The sequence below is a fragment of the Mastigoproctus giganteus genome, chromosome 8 (assembly GCF_048544385.1).
Source record: "Mastigoproctus giganteus isolate SK-2022 chromosome 8, ASM4854438v1, whole genome shotgun sequence".
Classification (NCBI taxonomy): domain Eukaryota; kingdom Metazoa; phylum Arthropoda; class Arachnida; order Uropygi; family Thelyphonidae; genus Mastigoproctus; species Mastigoproctus giganteus.
In genome coordinates, this window is record NC_143582.1 from 137,418,157 (window position 1) to 137,433,147 (window position 14,991).

Below are 14,991 nucleotides of genomic sequence, written 5' to 3' on the forward strand. Positions count from 1 at the left end.
TTTCTTCTATTTCAAATTTAGCTGCCTTTTTGCTCACGATTCTTTTCGAATGTCGAAGCTTTCTAATAACCTCTTCGTAGCGTGAATGTCGTTTCTTTTTCAAGAAAATTGCTCTTTTTTTTCTTGTAGTCCGTGAAGTCTTCATTCAATCCTGATTTTTTCCATCTCCTTTTCCAAGCCTTTTTCTTGGCCACAAACCCCTGTTTTAAATACTCGTTGAACCACGGTTTAGTTTTGTCGGTGACCCTTATCTCTTTTGAGGCACCCAGGTCAGCAATAAATAGGAGCTCTTTCTCTATCAAGTTGGCAGCTTCTTCCACCGGTTTATTGTATAGAGCATTCCAGTTGTAGGTCTTCAGATGTTTTAAAATAATCTCAGGTCTAATGAACTTAAGAGAATATATCTTCTTGGTTTGACGAGTTTGCTCATCGATGCGTTGCTCACCTGCACTATTGGATAGAAAAATTTCACAACATATTGGGTTGTGATCTGACTGGATTTTAGTTTGAGGGGTGACATTTTTTATGTTTATCAGATTATGATATAATAAACCCAAATGCTGCTCTCCCCTAGTCGGAAGTGTATCTAGTAGGGTCAGTCCTAAGGTTTGGAGGGTTGCATCAAGGTATTCTTTAGCTTGATCGTGTCTTGGGCTAGGCATATAATCAAGTCACCAGTTACAATCATGGGAATATCTGTGCCAAGATTCTCTGAAATTCACATAAGAAGCTCGGTCCTGGTGTCAAAGTTGTCAGACTGACCGCATGCTATAGTAGCACCAAGTTATCATTGTAGACACTAAACCTAACGATTGAAAACTGGCCGCCATTTCAGAAATTATCATGGAGTGTGTTTGCTGGATTTTAACAACTCAGTGGAATTGTTAAGCAAAGAAGAATACACATTTTTCCACTTAACTGAATGGGAACACAACCCATATACAACTTCAACTGAGAGACAGAATGCAATTTATTTTATTATTAATTTCCCATGTTCATTTGAATATCACAAGCGAAAACACACGTGTACACGTCGAACTAGCAGTTGACTTGAAGTTTCTGACTCGCTCATAGGCATTTCCTGTTGTGAGGAGTGAACATGATCAGGCAGTACGAGTTTATTTAAAATTCGAACGTCTTCTCTTGTTTCCGAAAAATAGAAAACTAAATGCAATTAAAAAAAAAAACAATACGATTTTAATATCGAATGTTAACAATCTGTTCTCACGTTAGTATATCTAAGACAACTAACTTTCTCCCAGCGTTTGAACTTGAATGAAAAATTAAAAACCACCCGTACGTATATCCTCGATGAGTCATTAACTGATAACGGTTGGAGCTTAATTATAATCGAGTTTAAATCACATGTATGTTTCTTCATTCTTTTTGTTCCTAAGTTCATTTTCTGGAAGTTACTCCAACAAAAACAATAAACCAGGAGCGCTGTAAACTTGTCTCTTACAAGATGCGGATACTATCCATCTTTGTCTGAAAAAAAAAAAAAAAAAAAAAAAAAAAAAAGACTCGTTTTGTGTCAAATGAATAAACATGCATACTAAAGGCTAGCAACATGTTATTTCCCATCCCAATGTCTGAATTCACACAGTTTGATTTTCATTAGCAGTAATGACTATTCTTCTCAAAACAGAATATACCGTTCGTTTTTAGTGTCAGTTTTAAAAAGACAGTGATATTATTTTTCTACAGTTTATTTGAAAAGTTTTAGTTAATTTCGAAAAAAACCACATAAAATTAGATTAAGGACGTAAGCACGCTACCTTGCGGTCGTAGGAAGGCTTGATCTTCACCATATACATCGAAAATGTGATGTTTGTTTGTTATTTGGTTTTTATTCCCTGACCTTTCCGCATTCTCTGTATTTGGTGGGCCCGGGTTCGAACTCGAAAATATGATTGACACACATTATGTTAATATAGAAAAAAAAAAGTTCTGTTAGGTGAACATTACCAATAATAATAATCATCGATATTAGAATTAAATCTGTTCAGTGACAAATATGCCTTGTTATTGTCAGATAAGATGCTTTTTATAGTTGTTTTGTTTTCAATGCAAGTTGTATTTAAACTGATAGCTTAAAACGAAACACCATCAAAAATTTGACTATGAAATTACTATTCATTTTGGAGATCATCATCTGACTACATTAAATTCTTTTCAATGGTGTCAAACTAAATGATAATGTTTTTTTGTAACATCGGACAGCAAAACTGTAGAAAACTTGTACGTGATAGTAGTAAGTTCAACTTGAAATAACACTGCCAAAAGGTTATTTTTCTGTTTCCAAAGTAGAGAAGAAGTTACCCTTTGATTCTCCGCCTTATTTCTGGTTCTCATCCCCACTCTTCCTACGACCGAAAGCGTGTTTTATGTGTTTTTTTTTTCGAAGTTAACTAAAACTTTTCAAATAAATTGTAGAAAAATAATATCACTGTCTTTTTAAAACTGACACTAAAAAGAACGGTATGTTTTGAGAAGAATAGTCACTACTGCTAATGAAAATCAAAATGCGTGATTTCAGGCATTGGGAAATAACATGTTGCTAGTTTGTTTGTTTGTTTGTTTATGCATGTTTATTCATTTGATACAAAACCAGACTTTTTTTTTTTTTTTTTTTTTTCAGTGAAAGACAAGATAGTATCCATATCTTGTAAGAGACAAGTTTACAGCGCTCCTAGTTTATTGTTTTTGTTGGAGCAACTTCCAGATAATGAACTTAAGAAGAAAAAGAATGAAGAAACATACATGTGATTTAAATAATAAATAAATAAATATCTTCTTTATTGCTGCTAAGTACGGTACATGTACTAGTAACACTAATTCTCATCATGGCGACATGGCCAGGAGTTTTACATTATATATGTGATTAAATAGGAAAAAATTACAGATATATGGGACATTATGAGGTACACAAAATTAAACATGTAAAAACGAATTTATAATAATAGGAAAATATAAAGAGGAACTGAACGTGGTAACCCAGTTTGGAGGAATTTATCCCAGTTCCACAGTTGTAATCCACTCGAGGAGCATGTGATGGTATTTGTAGTCGGTAGCCATTTTCTGTAGGTTGACTCCAAGACGGAGCAGTGCCTGAATTTTGGGGAGTGCCTGGACAAGTAGGAACCGATTACACAGTTTCAACCGATTGTATTTGAGGATTAGTGTGGGGTCTGACCTCAAGGATGGCAGAGGATTGTGCCACTGACAGAAATCCCAGATCTTTGGGGCGTTTATCACTCCTGTGTACATTTTTACTGTAGTCATTAAACGCCTGCTGTCAATTAACCTCGGGAGCCTGGGTACATTTAGCTGCTCAGCCATGTCAGTTGTTCTCAATTGAGGGGATCGGCGATGCTTGCCCGTCACCACCAAATACGGAGGATGCGGAAAGGTCAGGGAATGACCACCGCATATCCCGGAGCAATATGGCCTTAGTTGCTAATGCTCCTAAAAAAAAAAAAATCGGCGATGCTTATTTGTGGCCCATTTCAGGGTCCAGTATTCACATGAGAACGCCGGTTTTTGAAGTGAGGGCGACGCAGATGCCCAAATTTCAGCAGCATATAAAATAACTGGATAAACAGTGGCTTGAAGATACATGGTAGTGGTTGCGGCATCGTTGAAATGAAGTAAGTGCTGCTTCGCTCTCCAGCGCAGGATGTTAAATCGCTTCCGGAGGTATTCTGTGTGGACATTAAATTTCAGCTTCGGATCAAAATAGACACTGAGATCCTTACGGCAGGTAACCACTGGGTTGAGATTACCCAAAACTGATGGTTGAATTACCGTTGGTTGCTGTTTAAATGAGTAAATAATTATTGCAGATTTTGAAGGGTTAAGGTTTAATCTAAACATCTTCAAGTAAGTTGAAAGAGCGGTCAAGTTCTCTGTGATTGAAGACGTAATTGCCATTGGGTTTGCAGACAGTGGGATTAAGATAAGAACCTTTATATCGTCGGCATATATTAAAGCATCATCACGGGGACTCATGAAAGGAATTAGAATGGCGGAGGAAAGAAGGCCAGACAGGATGCCACCTTGTGGAACTCCTGCATTGATTTTTCTTGTAAAGTGGGTCTTCTTCATTGTGAGGTGGACACTTCTATTCCTCAATAAGGCGGTGAAGAAAGCTAGTAGGTCTCCATTAATTCTGAAGAAGTATTGCAGAAGACTGAGATGGGCTGTGACGTCTAGGCCGTCAAAAGTAGCTTCAATATCGGCGTACACAATAGCTAATTCGGATTTAATTTCGAAGGCTTGAAGAATTGATGTCTGTGCGGCCATGAGGTTTGTTATAGTGGTTCTATTTGCGACTGCGAAATGGAACTGTTTCAGCTGCTGTGGCATCAGCTGTTTGTTTAATGCTGGAAGGAGTACCTTTTGAAGAAGTTTGAGGAGGGTGGAAGAAGTTGAGATTGGTTGATTATAAGCTCCACCGTTATCAGTTCTCGCACATACATCCTCGACTCATCGAGGATGTATGTGCGGGTGGTTTTAAATTTTTCATTCAAGTTCAAACGCTGGGAAAAAGTTAGTTGCCTTAGATATACTAACGTGAGAACAGAGTGTTAACATTCGATATTAAAATATCACATTTTTTTCTTTAATTGCTTTTAGTTTTTTTATTTTTCGGAAACAAAGGACGATATTCGAGTTTTAAATAAACTTGAAACGCTTGGTCATGTTCACTCCTCACAACAGGAAATGCCTCTAAGCAAGTGGGGAATTTCAAAAGGACTATCGAGCAGAAATTAGTCAACTGCTAGATCGAATTGTTCATGTGTGTTTTCGTTTGTTGGTTGAAGTTGTATATGGGTTGTGTTTCCATTCAGCTAAGTGGAAAAATATGTATTCTTGTTTGCTTAAAAGATTCGCATCACGTTCTTGAGTTTTTTTTTTTTTAATGTTTTATTAATAAAATAGATTATCGTAATTTATAACCACATTTTATAGTTATGTTATGCCCTCACATTTTATACTTTTGCAGTATGTACTGTATAAATGTCACCCAGAATATATAATTCAACTACCCAAGTATATTACGTATGTTCTCTGGTCGTGTTTTGCTGGACGAAAAACCCAAGTGTTCGGCAGGTATCTTGCTGTTTACGCTTGATACCGACTAACTCATCCACGGAGTGAAAAAAAACCCATAAAAGTTCGTCGCGCGTTGACGCGATTCGAACTGGGGCTTTTTGCACGCGGCGTAAGAAGGATGGTGATGATGTCACTGTGCTACCGCGCAGAATACCGCCACATACCCTAGAAACGCAGCAGCGTTTCTAGGGTATGTGGCGCCCTGGTGGTAATTGCAATTTGACGCCCGGGTGCCAATTAAAATTTGGCTCCCCCTTTAAAATTTCCTTCATACATGTATGTAAGTTTAAGGTTTCAGGAGCCCCTTGAACGTTGGCGCCCGGGTGCAGTGCACTCCTGCACCTTCGGGACGGCCCGCCCCTAGGGATGAGTATGAAATGTGGTACTTTATGTAGCTAGTGTATTTTTGTAATTTTTTTTATTTATAATAAATATGGTATACTATAGTTGTATTCGCGTACGTACATAATAGGAAATTATTCGTGTAAGATGTCTGCTAAAATAAATGTATCGCGCTATTATTATTAGTTGTCTTCTCACATCGTTGTACACTTTTATCTATTGTTATATTCCTTCACTTTACTGCAGACAAGTCTCCTCTTCTAAGGAGAACAAGGTCGATACGTTTATAGGTCCTCAAAAATGTAGAAATCCTATAGAAAGACACTAAAAAAGTTGAAATACCGGTCATTTGTTACAGGTTTACTAGAAGACTTGCAGACGATTGTGCCCTCCTAGAATGACCTTAGACGTGATATGTTTTGAGTTTTATAGTTTTTATAGGTTGCGGTGTTAATATTGTTTTGAAGCGTTGCCTAGTTTTCTTGTGCATGCAGATCGAATCATATACGCAGACTGATGTTTTAAATAAATAAATAAATAAATCTGTATTTTTTGTTTAGTTCTGTGTACAGGTATAGGATATGAGGACACTTCTAATGCTTCTGAAAGAAGCGCGCGGGCTCTCTCTCTGTCTACACACACACGTAGTGTTTCACACTTCGTTTTATTCCTGTAACTTACAGCTCTACGAAATTGGCTCACGTTCAAGTATCCTTCGTTTTCCTCCTCTTCTAACATTTTTATTGTTCTCATTGTACAATGAACACAAAGCCTCTGTGAAGAGCAAAGTAGCCCACAACAGTTCAAAATCTTATATTTTTGGTACACCCATTCCCCCCTCCAATTGTGTGGTTTCGTTATACTGGATATATAATGAGCCGGAAACACCGTTTCCTTATGGATGGGCAAATTATCAAGTTTTCAATATCAAGAAATCCTAAATTACGAAGCAGTGCAGATAAATTTACAAATTAATTTTTAAAATAATAATAAACAAAGGGGGAATTTTAAGTTGGTTCATTAACCCGTTGTTGAATCATTTTTCTTAAGGGCATATCACACACACACACACACATATATACATTTGTATATATATACTGGTGTTCAAAGAAAGTGCATCACCCCTTAAAATTGTAATTGTCGTCTGAATAACGTAAGTATATGACAATATTTCTTACAGATTGCATCAGATAAAATTGACACGCGTAGGTGATGACATTATATTGCATCAGCTGTTACTTTCAGCTATATAAGCACGCTCTGCAAGAATTGCAGTCATTCCAGCTTGTGTCAGGATGGCGAGTTACGTGCAGTTTACGCCACGAAGACAGAGTGCTAGTGTTGCTTTACGTGAGGAAGGATGTTCATATTGCTTATAGAGTGTCTTGTAATCAGTCGACAGTGAGTAGACTCCTTTCCAACTCAAGAATACTGGTTCTGCTGATAGGAAAAAAGGAACCGGACGCAAAAGAGTCTCTACTGAGAAAAACAGGACCGCGTTTTGAAGCGCGGTCCTGTTTTTCTCAGTAGGGGAGAATGGTGCATAGGTTGATCCAGTTGAATTCTCCGAGTCGGTGAGGATGATTTCAGGAATTTTACGGAGAAGATCAATTTTCTCTCTGTTTGGTTTCAGTTTTGGGCGGATCTGGACTGTAATTTCCCTACAAGAAAATTTCACATGTAATGGGGTTGTAATCACAGTAGAATTTAAAAGAAGAGGTATCTCAGGGATGCTATCAAGATTATAGAATAGGAGGTCCAGTGTGCTGTTACTTGGTTGGGAGAAGAATAATTTTCTTGAGTCCTAGGGAAGCACACATGACATAAAGTTCTCTATTGGCTTCTTGGCATGGTGTGGGGTATGTTAAAGTCGCCTGTCACTATGGTTTGGAGGTCCGTCTCCAGGTTTATGATTATCCAGTTGTGTAGATCTGGGGAAGATATATTACCCATTTTTTTTTTTTTTTTTTTTGTGATGGGATAAATCAGGAGCTGCAGAAGGTTTTCAATTAACATCGATAGCAGGTTAAATCAGCTTCCGTATTTAATTTGCAGGTGGCGCAGTTGGTTGCGGGCTGAACTGGTTGTTTCATCCTGCATTTCTTTATTTATTTGTTTATAACAAATCACCCTGGCACAGCTGTAAAGGCTTAAATCAGTGCTTCTCAAACTTTTTTGGATCACCGCCTCCCCTTAAAGAAAGCCCTCGCCAGGGCTTTTTTTTAGCCCACCAATATAAAGTAAAGCTAAATAACTGAAATGAATATTTGTCTGTTTGCCTCCAAAAACGTAAATGCAGCCCTGCATGTATGTGTGTGAATTATAAAGAAAACTATTTACTGCACATTATTCCTTCTTTGTAAAAAATTACAACTACATAAATAAAGTCAGTTATAGTCACTTAAATTAAGTCATAAAAATTAAAGTTAATTACATAAATAAGTCATGATATTAATGAAAATAGTTAATTATATTTAATATTTAATGCGATGGATGAGCTTGGTGGAGATTTATTAGCTTATCAATATTAGATTTAATATCTGTAAGTAGAAGTTGTAAATCGCCACGTTTAACAACAATCCAGACAATTCTTTGTTTTGTCAGCAATTGAGATACAGCACTGAAACCGGTTTCGACTAGATATGATGTTGGAAAAGAAATAAGTAATTTTTTTACAATTCCCCACAATGCAGGATAATGGTCAGGGATTTTTATTTGTAACCAAAATTCCTGATATGAATTTTGAAAATTTGGCTTCAGTTCAACTTCATTTTGTAACTCAATCAATTCTTCTTCTACAAAACGTTCACCATTGTCATTATTTAAAAAAGGATTTATAACTCAATCCGGAATTTTCAAATTAAGATCTTCGAACCTTTCCTGCATATCTCTGTGCAACATATCTAGATGATTACAAAAAGTTAGTAGAGTTTCATCAGCTATTTTTTCTTTTTTCTCTATTTCCAACAGATTTGGAAATTGATACAATTCACGTTGCGCATAAAAAGCTTTAATTTTGAAAGAAATGCTGAAATTTGAGTTTTCGCCTTAATATGGTGGCTTTTGACAGCCACCGAACCTCGGAGTGAAGTAGCAATCGTTCAAAATCTTCACTGTTTTGATCACGAAGCTTTCGAAATATACGATCATTCAAAGAATGTGCTTTAATTTTGTTTATAGCAGTAATAACAGTTTGTAGAGAATTGTGCAGTTGATCACCAAGTTTTTGCGCAACTAAATGCTGACTGTGAATGACACAATGAACACTAATAATATTTGACACAGCATTTTTTAAATAAGCCATAAAACCCTTGTAACGGCCAATCATTGATGGTGCTCCATCCGTTGCACAAGCAAGTACATTTGTAAGTGGAATTTCCCTGTCTTTAAAAAACTTTTCAGTAACCTGAAATATAGACTCGCCTTTGGTATACGTTTCTAGATATCTTGCAAATAATAATTCTTCGTTCAACTTTTCATCTTTTATAAAACTTACGTATGCTAGTAGTAAAGATTCGTTACCTGGCAGAGTTGATTCGTCTATTTGTAAGGCAAATTATGTTGTTCGTAAAATGTTGCATAGGGTATTTTCTGTGTCTTTGGCCATTTCGTCTATCCGTCTCTGAACTGTATCATTGCTAAGTGGATTAGATTTTATTATGTTGTGCGGTGATTTATGTAAAACAGTACTGATAACTTCAGAAATTGCAGGCAAAATTAATTCTTCACCAGTTGTATGAGGCTTATCACCAGTTGTATGAGGCTTACCAGCTTTTGCAATCAACAGTGAAATTGTACGAGGCCTGCAAGCCATCGTTGTTTTGTTGTGACGCACAAGAAAACATGCTCGATAATGTTGGGTGCTTTTCAAATTTGTCACGTAGCTTTTGAAAGTAAGACAAGTCGTTATTTGCCTTATCTGAATGCACCTTATTTAAGTGTTCCAGTAATCTGGAAGGCTTCATAGCCTCGTTTGAATATGTCTTTTCACAAATAAGGCACATTGGAAGTTGATTGTTTGCTGGTGCTGATATAAATCCATATTTTAGATATTGCGCAAAATATTGTCTACATTTCTTTTTCTTTTCTGGCTCAGCCATTTTCTTCCTATTTAAAAAAATGAAAAAAAAATAATAATAAGAAGAAGAGCATATACGTATCATTAATTATTAAGAAAATTATTGCAAGCCGCCTGTTAAACAGAATCACACTTAACGCCCCCCTGTCGTACACCGTCATGCCTATCGCCCCCTTCCATGCCTAACGCCCCCATGGATAATTCAAACGCCCCCCAGGGGGCAGTATCGCCCACTTTGAGAAGCACTGGCTTAGAGGATGGATCATAAATATTCACAATTTTTTGTTTATTCAATTTTATACTTTAGGATAATTTGCAAATAAATTAATATGTTTACAGTTTTTTCTTTCAGTACTAGTTTACAAAAAACAGACTTACAACTATTCCTTTCTTTTCCTTTTACATTACAGTCCTCATATTGCTCCTATTTACTTCTGTAATTTTTACTTTTTCCTATAACTCCTTTACTTTTAATTGAATGAATATACTCCTTCTCAGGCTTAGACATCAAACCAACAACGTTAACACTTAACACATAAGCTATTAATTAAAAACACAGAATAAAACATAAATTATTTATCTTCTGCAGTTTATTTACGGAGTTCTTTTCTTAGTCAAGGTAATAATTATTAGCTTTAGTTATCTTTTAGACCTCTGAAAGTCCTTCAAACCTAGTGTCCACTTTTTTTGACACCTCGCAGATCAGGCTTGAAGAACATCTGGTTCACCTCACCCAGTTGTAACTTCATAACCCCCTTTCCTAAGGTCACATCCTCTGACTGATGGCGCCTCCGTAGCCAGGTTGGGCAGGAGCAGCAGTGCGTAGTACCCGCTTCTTGATTAGACCGGGGTTCGAGCCCGTGCCCACCAAATACGGACGATGCGAAAAGGTCAGGGAATGACCACCGCATATCCCCGGAGCAATATGGCCTTAGTTGCTAATGCTCCTAAAACCCAAATAACAATAACATCCTCTGACGTTCATTGAGTATATTTGAGTCTCGGAAAGTTCATTGCATAACTTTGTATGTTTCTTTAATTGTATCCTTTCTGTACCGTTTGTCTTCATTAAATTTTCTTAGACTTAAACTGGTTTACTAAACCAAGTGAATTTGTCGGGAGTATTCATTTCTTTAAATTTCATTCCAGTTTCTTTAGTTATTATTTCTTTTGTTTTCTCTAGACATCTGATTCTCTGTTAATTGTCATGTGTCACTTAGGTTTAGTGCGTCAGTTTGGGCGTTGCCAGGGTATTAAGCTTTATTTCTTGTAATCTATGTTTCCAAGTCTTAAGGTTGAGGTTAATGTGTAACATCGATCTCGACCTTGTCTTCAGTCATTTGAAGAGCCAGTACTCTGCTGTCAAAATCTTCTGATTTTGTTTAGGTGGGGCTGATCGTCATGTAACTGCACCATACATATCAACCGGATAAAGACACGTCTCCATGTATGTAATTAACTGTGGCTTCGTCAGACCTGCCACTTCTTGTTTGATAGCCTACCAGTCTTTGTGTAAGTTTCTCCTCTGTATGCTTGTTGAAAGAAAGTTTCTAGTCCCAAATAAAGTATACCTTTATGGTGGGAAATCATATTAACAAGCTATCCATTGTTTATTGAAAACTCCATTTGAATCATATTAACAAGCTATCCATTGTTTATTGAAAACGCCATTTGAAACTTGAACGTCGATTGTCGTGTGTGTTCATCGGTATTAAAACTCGAGTTTGAACCATAGGCCAATATGGAATATTGAATCTACATCGATCATCGTTCTTCTTGAAACAAGTAGAGTAAATCTAATGCTTGTGCACTTGATTTGAGTAAGACGTTGGAAGATCCGAAGCATCGACGCTGCACGATTCATCTATTATTTCTACAGTCTTTGGCATATCTTCCGAAACCAATTCTTTAGGATCGTTTTGTAGCCACAGAAAAATGTGAGCATGCGGACTGCCACGATGCTGGAACTCTATACGCTTGAAGAAATCGATTACTTTGAATTTTCCATAAGGATTGTGGCCTTTTCGATTGCGGTATATGCGTAGCCTAGTGGTCAGGCGCGCGGGTGCATAAGTACACGTGCCTTGAGTGACCGGGGTTCAAGCCCGTGATTACTGAATATGGTGCTGTTTCTTGTATTCCTGTCTATCTTGTTAACTCCTCTGACCGTTTGGTCGTACCGGAGTATAAACAGAAAATTTATTTTAAAATTTATTTATTATAACGTCAACTAGCTTATTGAAGTATATTACGCATGTGACTGGATCCTCGTTGACTAGCTTCGTACACTGCAATGCTATCAATTCTTTCATTGGATCGTCAACTTCTGTACCTTCGCTACAGTTTAGTCTGTGAAATGTTTTCAAGAGATGTGGCCAGCGAACCTCCGTCACACTCAATGTCAGAAACATGGTCTGTTTACCAAGTTGTCTGATCATAGCAAAGACATCTTGTGTTGAGACCAGCAGTGTACAGAATTTGGAATGGAATGGATTTGAGAAACGACAAATTATGTTCGACGCATTCGTCAAAAAATCTTTGGTCTTCTATCATACGTTTTGTTATGTTGGAAGTTTCTCCGATGCATTTGAAAGTGGAATATAAACCTTCGGTTATTCTCAAGCGTAAAATTTTCATCGCCATGTATAGATAATGATGTGGCGTTACTCCTCGGCGATTTTTTCGTCTTATTTCGCTAGTAGCCATCATAAATGGAGTAACACGCAATCCATCTTTAAATTTACGTGGATGGCCTAAATATATCGCTGGAAACGACAGCTCCTCAGAATGTTCATCCTGAACTGTTGACATCGGTTGATTGTGTTGTCCAGGAGCAATTTCAAGATATTTGTCTTCATTCCAAAGTAAGGTGTGTTGCTGTGCCATAATTCGATGTCACCTTCAGACGACGCGATCTTCTCTACATTGTCTACTTGTTCGCTATTGGTAACTCTCGATGAAACTGTAGCAAGCAACTGACGATCGACTGTGATGTTATAACGTTTGTAAAGAGGAGTATTGATTAAATACCTTAGCCGCGATTTGACCGTTTCTTTTCTCACATATCCTTGCAAGTAAGTCGATTTATGAATCAAATGCTTCTTGCTGTGAACGTTGAATGCAAAATCGTCGTCTAAAGCATGAGGCAACTCTCTAACCATATTATTCACGTCGACTGGAACATTTATGACTTGTCCGACGATACCATAACTGCCAGTTTCATATCGCAAACGTCGAATCTGCATGAATGGCAATCTAGCCGAAACCAACCGTTCGCTTATACAGTCGAGCGGCGGTAAATTCGATGGAAACGGATGATATATGAAGCTGTTGGACTTGGATAACGACGGTACATTTCCCGATTCTAAGCTTGTGAAGCATGTATTGAAGCATAAACGATGCCACGTTTGGCTTTGGCCATATACATATTTGTATATGGTTTGGCTTTGGTAATCTCAAATCATTCTGAAACCACAGTCTGTCGCAAACACTGCAGACATATCCGAACGAGTTGCTGAAAAACGTTCTTTCAAATTCTTTTGAAAGAACGGTTTTGAAAGTATTTTGCCTCTAATTGATCATGCTCGCGTTTACCCTTACGACGCTCTCTCTCTCTCTTGCGTTCCGCCGCCGACTTTGGTGCTTGCTTTTCAACGTTAGATTTGTGATTTTGTCGAAATCTTTGAACACGTTTAGTTGATGTAACTTTCGGCATCGTCACAACTTAACTAAATGAAACACAACCGCACTGCTCGACAAATGGCATTTTCTGCCGTGAAGGGAATTTGTCACTTAGCAATGTACACCTATATTTTAAATTTGGTAGGACAAATAAATGCGAAGTAACTGAACGAAGTAGTTACTTTAACGAGTTGTTCAACTCTCGAAAACTAAAAACCCGATTCGAAATATAGTTATATTTCTTTGTAGAGCTCTCAAAGGGCAACAATTTTGTTGCTTACTGTTTTTGTCTAACTTTTATAGTTTTCAAGATATTGCGAAAACAAACTTGAAAATGCTCGAACTTTGCATCGCTATTACTCGGGAACCATAAGAGCTACATCAAAACTATTTATAGATGTAAAAACTACGTTTCATACTGACCAATTCTGTCGCTTACTATTTATGTCTATCTATCATAGTTTAGATATTTGTAATATCTAAAACTAAAATTTGTAATATCTAAGTTTAGAAGTTATTGCGAGTGAAAGTAACCGAGACGCAACGGCAAATGACCAAAATGTAAACTTTTTAGTTTTTTTTCGAAAAAAATTATATTAAATATCAAAATTTCCAATTTTTTCTTGCCTATTCGTCGACGGCATTGTATACCCGACAAAATAAGTATAAATTGTTTATACTATTGTCTATTAATTTCGTAGATATAACAGCGGTTAGACGTTTCACTTTTCGTGACAGACTAAGCGCCGTAGAGTACCCCCAGAATAGACGTTATTCACGTCAAAAAATAAATAAAAGCGAAATTTAGAAGGTAGGAGTGGGGAGATAGGAAGTGGGAGGGAGGTTAAAGTGATAGAGAGAGGGGGGGCAGTAGTGAAGGCACCCACCTGGTTGAAAGGGGGAGACAGAAGGGGAAACCCCAGGTCAGGATGCCCATACTGCTCTGAGGGTGGGAGGTGATAGTTGGCAGTGGGGTGAGCCACCAGGCGAAGGGGTGGGAAGGGGAGTGGAGAGAAAACAACCAATCCAGGTGGCAGGAGTGAAGGATCATAGGAAAAGGGATCGCTATGTTGGAGCGCTTGTGTGGTGCTCTGTCCCATACTGGCCGGGGTTAATTCCTACTGACCAGTGTCAGCATCCCACACCACGCCAGCTAGGTAGCCACAGCATGGTGTCTACTTGGATGGGTAGGGGTCCATACTGGTCCACATCATCACTTAATCCGGGGGGTAATGGGGAGACAGGCATTTTTTTCCACTCGTAATCCTCATTCGCTCTCTGGTCTCATTCTGATTTTATAATTTTTTGTTACATTTTATATTATCTGTTTTTTTTTTTGTTTTTTTTAAATATGTTCTTGGTTATACTCGGGCACGACCACCTGGTCAGTGCAGTTTACAATAAATCACCAGTACAAACGTTAATCGTATTTAGCAGTCACGGGTTTCAACCACGGTCCACTCAAGTAGTGTGTGCTGCTGCACACTTTCTCCTGACCACTCAATACAGTACATCTTACACTTAATACATTACATCTTACACACAGGCTTACTTCAATGTCGTTCTGTGATAGTGTTTGAGGTGTATCAGTTTTCGGGCAATATGGCCTTAGTTGCTAATGCTCCTAAAAACCAAATAACAAACGTATCAGTTTTATTTTTTGAAGTGATCTGGGTACAAATTCCGTCGGAGATTGGAACTCTTAAAGTTTTCTTCAGTCCGGTTTGTTATTAATTAATTTCAGGCCGAATAGGATTGTCCAGCCAGTGTTT